Source organism: Glossina fuscipes, unplaced genomic scaffold (genome assembly GCF_014805625.2).
Source record: "Glossina fuscipes isolate IAEA_lab_2018 unplaced genomic scaffold, Yale_Gfus_2 1, whole genome shotgun sequence".
Taxonomy (NCBI): domain Eukaryota; kingdom Metazoa; phylum Arthropoda; class Insecta; order Diptera; family Glossinidae; genus Glossina; species Glossina fuscipes.
In genome coordinates, this window is record NW_023998415.1 from 14,229,899 (window position 1) to 14,240,314 (window position 10,416).

Here is a 10,416-nt window from a genome sequence, read left to right on the forward strand (position 1 = left end):
TCTGAGTGGCGTTTTTAGTATTTTTCTCGAATTTCGTCGAATATCAGTCTTAACGAAAGACCCTTGGATATGGCAGCAAGAAAAAGTGTTATAGTTGACACACATATAACGCAATCACTACAATTACCTAATAAGGATTATTTAACACAACAAGTGCGACGTAATAGTAATTTAATGTATAGCAAGCAAATTCGGATAGCATACGTACACGTAAGTAAATAGGTATATATATATATATATGCATACTTATGCAATCGTCAATGGCGTAATTTAAAGCCATTTTCGTGTATGTAATAACTAGAATTATGTTTATATCTATAGATTGCCTTTGCATAGAGTGACCTGCATTTATCATATCTCCCTTTCGAATATATTCGAATGAAAATTATATTCGATTCGTCGTTCTAAAAAGGTTGCAAAGAAAAAAAAACAACAAATATACAGAAACACAAATGAAAAAATAAACTTTCCTACCTTACATTGGCCACAGCCAGCCACTAGGATGAGTGTGTTGCTTTTCTTTTTTTTAGTATATACGTGAGAATATTTGCCGTGTGTTTGTTGCAATGTATGCGTATAATGAGCGTAAAGCTAATTTTCGCCCTTTTGAAAACTGAGGCGATTATTGTAAGCGTATCTTTCGACCGATTTGGCCCATTTTCAATACCAGCATACATTTTCCGTAAAATTAGCAACTTAGGGCATAGTTAAGTCGTTCTGAAGCCTAGTCGTTCTACGTATTGCAAATGCGATGCACATAATAACTAATATTGTTGAAAAAAATAATTCTTGTGAGAAATATATTAGCAGCTACTATCGATCCAAACTGGATATACTCCAATGTTGTTTGGTGTTTGGTGTTTGGTGTTAAAAGGCGAAGAATGATGCTATACACAAAAGTTGACTGTAATCGAAAAACAAATCTATAATTTCCTGTTCTAACTTTTCAAATAATTTGAAATGATTAATAGGATGTTGTTTGTTTATATCCCGTAATCCCTGCTCACTCGGGTTTGCACTTCGTTTCGCATATTTTCTTCATATTTTTTTTTCAAACAGCTTCCCAGCTTTCTGCCTGACATCCGTTACAGAGATATTAGTTAATAAAAGCAAAAAAAAAAAAAAAAAAAAAAAAAATGTTTTTTTTTCTCTATGAACAAGGACAAGTAAATTATGAAATTTGTTTTGAGACGAATTTTATGTACCCGTCATTCCATCATTCAACGTGTGTCATGACTACTTGAAGAAACTACTTGATTTAACAATGTAATTCTGCGTTTTTTTTTTTTTTTTTCAAAATTTCAATTTTCGCGATTTTTTAACCAATGGTTTTGTAGCGTCGTAGAAGTGTCATAACATTGCTTTCCTTTTGCTGCCAAAAATTTTAAAGAATACCATAAAATCTTGGATAAACATCATATTAAAGGAATGGTAAGCAAATCAACGTTCAAGGTTAAAGGAATTGTTTCAAGAACGGCGAAGAGAGATTAGCATTACCGACTCTCTATTGCTTTTAAAATCTTGCTATCTTGGCATCGTAAGCGACTTGGAAACTTGCGATAAAAGTGAAACTGCGATCACATCATTGCTTTAAATACTAAACGGCGTAGTGCGTAAACGCAATCATATAGAGAACGGAATCCTTCTAAAATGGTTGTTGTCTGGCGAGTTCAACTCGGTATAGTGCCTTAGAAGAAATTTGCCCGAGAATGAGAGATGCGATAAAGTAACTTTCCGCCAGCCCAATGCTCAGCTACATGTTGCAAATCTCTATAAATTAATGCTGATGATTACCATTTATCCCGATTAACATAGAATCTTGTAGTTGCATCTCGCTTCACTTTCTTTCGGACACAAATTAAAAAAATGACTCGATTCCTCGTTTGTCTTTAAAATCTTATGCACAATATTTTGTATTAAAACTTTTTTTTTCTTTTTGCTTTTTTATTAAGTAAATAGTATAGTTTAAACACAAAAAAAAAAGTAAATAAATAAATAAATAAATCAATAGAATCACTAAATTTTTAACATCAACGAGCGAGTTAAGATGATATTAACGGGGAAGATCTTCCCGTTTGTAAGTCATTGACAAATATGTATTCAAAATTTGCACTTGCAGACTAGCCTAAGCAACCCAGGTAGCAGGTGGAGAAAAGCAAGTCTCGGTTTGCACGACGGGGAGACTAAGAAAAGCAAATATCCTGAGATCACATCGGTCAGTTATAGTCTTTAAAGACTATCATATATCGAAACTTTAAAGCATTTCGTATCGATTCATTCATAAGATTGTTACGAACGAACCGACAAAATTAATGACTGAGATCTCGTAATCGATGAATATATAAAATACGTTTCGTCTATTTGCCATTTGTTTTCATAAAAAAATCCTTCCGTTAGGCAGTTCTCGAAATAAGCGGAAAAATTCAAATATTAGCAAAAAAAAATAGTTAGTTAACATAACTGCTATACGCATAACAGCAATTTATGTCAACATGTCGTCAACGGCGTAAAGTCTCTCCTGTAGTTTCCAATCAAGTCGATGATTTGCTTTACGCGCCGTACCTAAATGCTGTGTATGAGTGCGATTTTGCAGTAGAAACGATAGCATTTTATTTGAACTCTCATCAGATGCAGGTAAAAAGATTTTGTTGTTGTTACGTAAGCTTTATTTGTTTTCAAGTTTCGTCAGACGCATACTTTTATGTCATTATGCAACCAGTGGTCTAACCACAAAGTGTAACCTTTTCTCTTAGAGTTAGGTTTGGGATTTTTTTTCTTTCTTCTTTTTTTTTTTATAACATTTCTCAGTCTGTTATTTTTTTAATAAAACGAGAAAAAGTTTTTAAAAAATTATGAACAAGAAGTTACATATATTTGCTGAGTCACATTTGCCCGGTTAAAGAATAGCGTTAAAAACAAAAAAAAAAGAAAAAAAAAATATATTTTTTAGAATTTAGTTAAAATGTGTCCAATAACTTATTCGAAGCTCTTTTCCGAAATATGGAAGACAGTTTTTTTTTTTTTTACTTTGACAAAGATCCTATAGAGTTTCTACTGCTGATATCCTTCGCAAGCTTATGAAATCAAATAATTCTATATACATTTTTTTTTTTTTAATTATTTATTTTTAGGTAGCTTTTTAAAGAAATTTGCGTAAAGTTACATCCGCTCCTCGCGAAAAGTTGTGAGAGTAGCTGCTTCAAAGAAGACTTTCATGGAAAAGTTGTTACGTTGCTTTTAGATATTCAATCTTTCTAGATCTAAGAGCAAAATGTATATATTCTGGATTACAGTAAGATTCGATATGATCTGCCTTTTTCTCGCACTTTGAATTTCTTTTGTACAATTATGCAGGAAAACTTCGAAAATTTGTGTGAATTGGTAAAGCATGAACAAACTAATTTTATGCTTCCTCGCTGAAGAGCAAAAGTACACACTGAACATTCGTTTCAACTTTAAATGCGTAGAAATAAGTATCAGACACCCTACGATCCCTACATATACTTCACGTCAACCTTAACACTCTAGAATAATGTAGTTCCGTTCATGTCTATGTGTAAATGCCTATCGTCATCGAACTCTCCCCCGAAGCAAGAAAGAAAACTGAAACTTAACATGTGCACCCCCCTTCATTGATGGCCAAAAGCGGAAATAATAAATATTAGGTGATCTGTATTTCTGATAGTGAGAAGTATTTCCTATGACGATTAAAACTTCACTGAAAAATATAGAGATTACTCGCCAATAGCAGATAAACTTGGTACGTTAAAAAACAAACTCAAACGGAAATCGTACTCGCAGACTGTAATATTAGCTGCGGACGCTTCTGCCTTGCCGTTACAAACCAACGTTATACGGATAAAACTGTAAAATCGATACGGTACGCTTCACGGGCATTGACGTCCGTTCGACAACGCTATAGTTTGATAGATCGTAAAGTATACGCAAATATTTTTGGCATGAAAAAATTTGATCAATAAATTTTTGGTCGCCGAAAATTCACTCTGCTTACAGGTAATATTTTAGTCAAAAATACCACTATCAACAATGTCCGTATATATCGGGGGCGCAACGTTACGCTATCTTTTTAGAATCATTCAATTCCGATATACGATATAAGGAATACGGATACGATACGATACAAATATCTATGATAACATTGAAGTGGATATAATGCAATCTATGTTAGATTTTCATGGAGGCAGAAAAGTGCAACCGCGTCTACGTTTCGGCATTGATCAACAAACTTTTCTCCTGAAAGGTACGAGAGTGTGCATACCGCCACACCAAACTTGAGAAGTAAAATTTTACAAAAATTATATGCAATCCATTTTGAGATGAGCCGCATGAAACAATCGACCAGAAGTCACTTTTTGTGAAAAGCTATAGATATTGAAAGGGGAAAAAATGATGAAAAAAAATGCGTAAACTGCCAACAGTGGTACACTGATGATTTGTCAAAATCGCTAATGCGTTGATTGGAAATAATCAAGACCCACATTTGACTTTGCGGGCCTTTTTAAAAAATTTCCAACTTTTTGATATTAGCTGGTTCGTACTACTGAATGGACAAGTCAAAAATAGTGTGAAATTTTTAGCTGTTCTAGAATTCACAAATGTGCGAACGAAAATATGTTCGAATGATTAAAGACTGATGCTAAAAAAACCCGAAATATCTACGGAGTTATGCAATAATTTATTGTTTAGCCTTTAAATCAAATTGAGAATGAATCTAATAACACCGCAAGGAAATTTCTCAGAAAAAGAATAAAAATTCAAAGGTCGAGGGAGTGGTTTGCGGCGAGAAATTATTTCTCAAGAGGGAAATAGAAATTTAGCGGTTCAGGAATATGCCGAAACAACTATGCTATTTGATCAAAACACAGGGCAACGCCGCTCATATCAAGCGCAGAGCGATTGCTTAGGATCATATATCATAACGTTTTGATTACGGAAGCGTTGAACAGGAGTCGACTGAAGATCTTGAATCTATGACAACTTAGTCTCGCGCCGTCCAACACGCACACATAAGCCATCTTCTGAAACAATACGTTATTCTACCTTTAAGAAAATTGTCTCGATGCAACAGTGTACAATCAGAAAAGAGGCATGGCAAGCTGCTTTTTTTGTGAAAATCCTGAAAGGATGACTTGTTAATAAGCTCAATACATTATTATATACGCACTTGCTTACTCATCGTTTCAGTAAAGATGTTACAATAACTCGCTTATAATTTAAATTCAAAGTCTTTAACCACAACACAAAGATTATAATCGTTTTTCCTTAGCGAATTTGTTGAAAGTCGTCATGGATCTTGATTACTTACAACAAACACTCAAAGGATGTCAATTTATTTTCGCATCTATTTCTTTCTAAAATGCCAATAATTTAAAAAAAAAAAAAAAAAAAAAAAAAAAAAAAAAAAACCTTGGCCACAATAACGTATTATTATGAAGTTATATTACAAGGAAGAAGTTCACAAGATTATATACATAAATGCGATTTCATGTAAAGCTCCTGTCTATATGCGGCGATTTGCTATACATAGCACTAACTAAAATTCTTGCACACTTTGTTAAAATATGCTTTCGTTTCGAACACAATTTTTTAATTCTTTTTTATTTTTTATCCTTAATCATAAAAAATTTACATTTTAATCATGTTATCCCGGATTGAGTGAATTATATGGTCATGGGTTTTAAAGATTTCTATTTTTAATCCTATTGTAATAAATAAACAATTTCGATATGATATTTGAAAAAAATTATGTTTTTCTAGTCATTTTTATTTTTTTTTATTTTTTTTTTTTTATACATTGAAAGGAAAGATAGAATGATGTGATTATTTCTTGAACTAAAATGAAACAAATAAGCATTAATGTACAAAAAAAAGCAAACATGTATTTTAATTACGAACGGGTTTTATCTAAATCTTACAAGTATCCGTCCTTAAGACCTCTTACATTTATTATCAGATTATTCTGCCCTTTTTATTATTCTCTCTGTCATTCACCCTGCGAACGGCCCTACACACATTGCAATAAAAGGCCGAACTTACATCTGTCATCTTGTTGCACACGCTATGGACAGAAGGATGTTTCTGTATTTGATGGAGCAGATAGTTCTTACAGTTGAACAACTCATAAATATTGCTTAGTAAGTTGCGTGCAACTCAATAAGCCCATTATGTTGATCATATCCATTCTAAAATGTTAAGTCGAGATGTGAAAAAAATCGATTGAGAAAAAATGATTTTCAATTAATTTAAAGCATAAGCATGCTGATCTGCGCCATCTTGATTGTTGGCGAAAAAAGTACGAAATCACATTAAATAATGTGTCATGGCAATCGGTAAAATCAATGATTCGTAAGTGAGAGACTCAATCTTTTGTTGTTGAATGCTTGAAAAGTGTACTTTTGCTCGTAAATAATCCTGAGCAATATTACAATAACAATAACAACAACAACAACAACATTGCACAATAAACATATGGCATAAATGCCCAAAAAAAAACAAACCCTATAGTTTATTAGCGAAGAAAAGAACCGAAAAGAAGTCTTCTTAATTGCAATACTGGAAAAGTCCTTGGCAAACAGAAAAGAAAAACTCTTATCTAATTTGAGCGATATCGGGAAGGTATCTGCCGAGCTTTTTGCATCGAGAAAAGGCATTAATTGAAGTAGGGTTTCATTGGAAATCGAATGAAGTATATAGAATCTAATATATTTGGGAATATTTTATCATTGAACGGAAGCCAATGCCCTGCACAATACTCAATACTTTGACAAAGATTTCAACAAACATATAACAATTAATTATCTATAATATAATTTTCGAATTTTTATTACATAACTTGTTTCGCATTTTAAACACATTATGAATATAATTAAGCAGTTGTCAATTCTTCTCGTTTCATCATTAAATTTACTGTTTACGTTCTTTTCAGGCGTCTGGGGTCGTAAGTTCGCCTATTATCAGCAACGATAAACTTTAAAAATTTTTCAAGCTTCAAAGCTGTGCTTAAAGCTGTTCTTAAAAAAAAATATTCCTAACGGCTTTTACTAGGTGTTTGCAAAAATTTTGATCAGCGACTTGTACAGGTAAAAATAATAAAGAAATGCGGAATACCAGTATAGATAACGATTGAATTTCGATGGTTGATGACCTTCCTCTACATAAAATAACCATTTTCCATTCAATATTATCAATTCATTTCAAAAATTGCCCTTCTTCTTCCAAATTCATTCATACTTTTGTTCACATTCGACGACTTACTTAGGCCTATCCTTTTGCCCAATTATCGATTTTGGCAAGAGACAAATTGACTGAAAATGCCATCTTTGGCCGCTTGTTGCAAAAGTTGTCCAGAATAAGCTGTTGCAGTTCGCTTGGGAAGCTCTGCCAACACGCAGGACATACTCACCAGATGTGGCGTCTCCTGATTACTACTTGCTCAGATCGACGCAGCATGGGTTGGGTGGCACGCAATTCCGTTGAAAGTTGAAGAAATGGCAAATTGGATCGGGCGATGGATCCCTGCCTGAAAAATATAAATTCTTTCGACATGATATCGCCATGTTGTTAAAAATACTCTAAAATGTTGTAGAAAATTATGGAATCGATTTTGCTTAACATTACAATATGTAACAATTTTCCACAATAAACGCTTTGAGGTGGAAAAGTGATCAGAATTTTTGCAAACGCCTAATAAAAATTTATACGGCACTTTCTCACAAATCAACGACACAAACGTACATTCCCTTGCAATTACGAGATAAGTACATGTATCGTATGTGCATGTGCATGTACAAGTATAATATCTATAGACACACACACACATATATATATATATATATTACTAACTCTAAAATGTTAAAAAAAATATGTAAATGAATTGTAACAGCCCCTAAAATATATGGGCAACAGTAGATCTTGGAAAAAAAAAAAAAAAAAAAACTCGACATGGGCTGAGTGCTTTCATTGTAATTGTAATTGTTCTCCTTCTGTTCTGCCTTCTGTTGCAAAGAAAGAGCAATTCTAAGCACTAAGCAAGTAAATTGAAACAAAAAGAGATTGTCGTGTGTTATATATATACCATTAAGTGCAAAACGGAATCAAAAAGGAAAATCTAGTAGTTATTGCTGCTATCATTGTTAATATTATTCATTCGGCACTTTTTCTTCTTATATCTATCTCTATGGCAAGCGTTATAACAGAAATCGTAATATAGTAAATGCAAATTGCAGTTGTAAAGAAAGCAATGCTCTTGCTTATGATTGGGGTTTCTATTACTGCGGGCAGATCGCGTGCATTTTCAAATTGGTTATGTACATGTAAAGGCGGGGTAAAAGGAGGATCACGAATGAAAGAGACATAAAGACATACGTGAAGAGCCACAACAGGGACAGGATTTAAATAATTTAAGATTGCTCGCTCTCTCTCTCTCTCTCTCTCTCTCTCTCTCTCTCTAATAAGGCATTTATTCTGATCTACAAAATCCCCCACAACCTTATATTTGGTCGGACTAACTTTTCCGAGATGTCATGACATTTGATTATTTTACAGTACGTGCTTATGCATAGGAGTCTGAGTTGCATAGGACGAAACTATTAAAATGCATTGATTAACCGATTAGATCGCTAGGTCGGAGAGGCCAATATTTATAAAAAGATTAATTTACTTGGACGACTTGACTGCATGAAGTTTGACATCCATCTAGGGTTTAACATTTTCTAATCTAAAAGCTAATATGAATTTTTTTTTTTTTCTTTGGACATATGTGTGTGATAAGCAAAAAAATGCGAACAATTCTTTTTCAATATTTTCGATAGCGTTAACAACATATGTTCAGTAAAGTGAACTTATAATCATTTTAAAAATATGCAGATTCATTGGCGTTCTTGGATGGAGAGCTTTAGCAGAAATGTACAAAGTTCATTTTTTTTTTTTTTTGATATCTTTTACGATACAGAGAGCCTGACTGAGCAGAGCGGCGGTTCGCAACGTTGCATATACGTTTTTTATTTTTGTTTCGTCTCATTTAATAAAGTTTGGAAGAAATTTATAGTGGGAAAACAAATTGTTAAAAAATTAACAAAAAAGAAAAAAAAAGAAAAAGAAGCAAATCTAGAAAAAAGAGAGAAGAGTGCAAAGAAAAAAAAAAAAAGAAAAGAAAAATGTATACAGTGCGCTGAAACATTGCAAGTGTGCATCAGAAGTTTATATCCATATACTACCACTAAGATAGAGCGTCGGTCACATAGCATTGTTTACTGTTTGTTATTATTGCATTCTTCGCTCGCTTGCCTCGGTTTAGTAACAATTTTACTGCAATATGCTAGCATTCCATACACGCGCTCGCACATAAATGTACTTTCATTATTATTTAGTTTTTAACATGTTTAAACAAGAGTTTGAATTTCTCTTCTCTGCTCTCTTCATTGACTCTACTCTAGACTGCGCCCTGTGTTGTACTGTTCTTTGTTTCTAGTACTCAAAAGATTTCCTTTTGCCATAAATTTTGTTTTTACTCATTTCCTCTTGGATTTTCCATGTAGTTGGCATATAATTTTTAATGTAAATATTTTCTTATAATTTTCCGGTTCGGTGGTTGATTCAGCACATACACATATGATGTATATACAAATATGGAACGAATATCTTAAAGAAATTTTCCCATTTTTTTTCTCTCTCTCTCTCTCCCTCTCTCTCTTTGGGTTAATACTACAAATTATAAATTAAACATGTACCAGGTGGTAAGTATAAATGTCTTTGTTGGATACGAATCTACAGAATCAGATGCAAAAGGCGTTCTCGTTTTAGAGATGTCCAAGAATTGTTCAATTCCCATATATATATACATATATATAAATATGTTCGATTAAATGCTTATGTTGATATGTAATATATTATGGTACATACATCCATTGCTACATTTGCTATAACTTGCCATATAACTATATAAAAAATGTTAATTTTTGGAAAGTGAAATGAAAAAGAATAACAGAACATGAATTTAACGATCGATTTATCATATCGTTTAGTAACATTGATTAACATTTCTACTAACGAAAGAATCAAACTCGAATATATACAAAAAAAAAAAAAAAAAGAAAAGCTGACCCGTATATATAAACCAAAGTCGAACAATATTATCAGGGTAAAGTACCCTCTTCGTTAATGTATCTAATGTATTTATATAGAACTGTGGCTGCACTTTGTGCCGCCTGGCTTGCCCCCCAGCTGCATTTACAAAAATAAATTAGCACTAATTTTTCAAACTATTGGGATCAGTAATGGCGTGACGTTACGTAACAGTCCTATAGTCCGTAAGTATTGTCCTCTCCGGAATCTTCTATATTTACTACCTTTATTCCAAAAAAAAAAAAAAAAAAAAAAAAAAAAAAAAAAAAAAAA

General features: G+C 32.8%; 1 protein-coding gene across 5 annotated transcripts in view; it reads right to left on the minus strand.

The window, feature by feature from the left end:
• LOC119631478 (palmitoyltransferase app) overlaps window positions 1-10,416 on the minus strand; it is a 140,589-nt gene that overhangs the window by 98,623 nt on the left and 31,550 nt on the right. Inside the window, exon 1 of one of the 5 annotated variants that reach the window (XM_038023720.1) lies at window positions 7,424-7,763. The exons of 3 other annotated variants lie outside the window; for them this stretch is intronic. The gene's annotated coding sequence lies outside the window, so the exon portion shown is untranslated. Of the gene's footprint in view, window positions 1-7,275; window positions 7,764-10,416 lie in introns of those variants that run through there. One more of the 5 variants, XM_038023719.1, reaches the window with a different exon arrangement.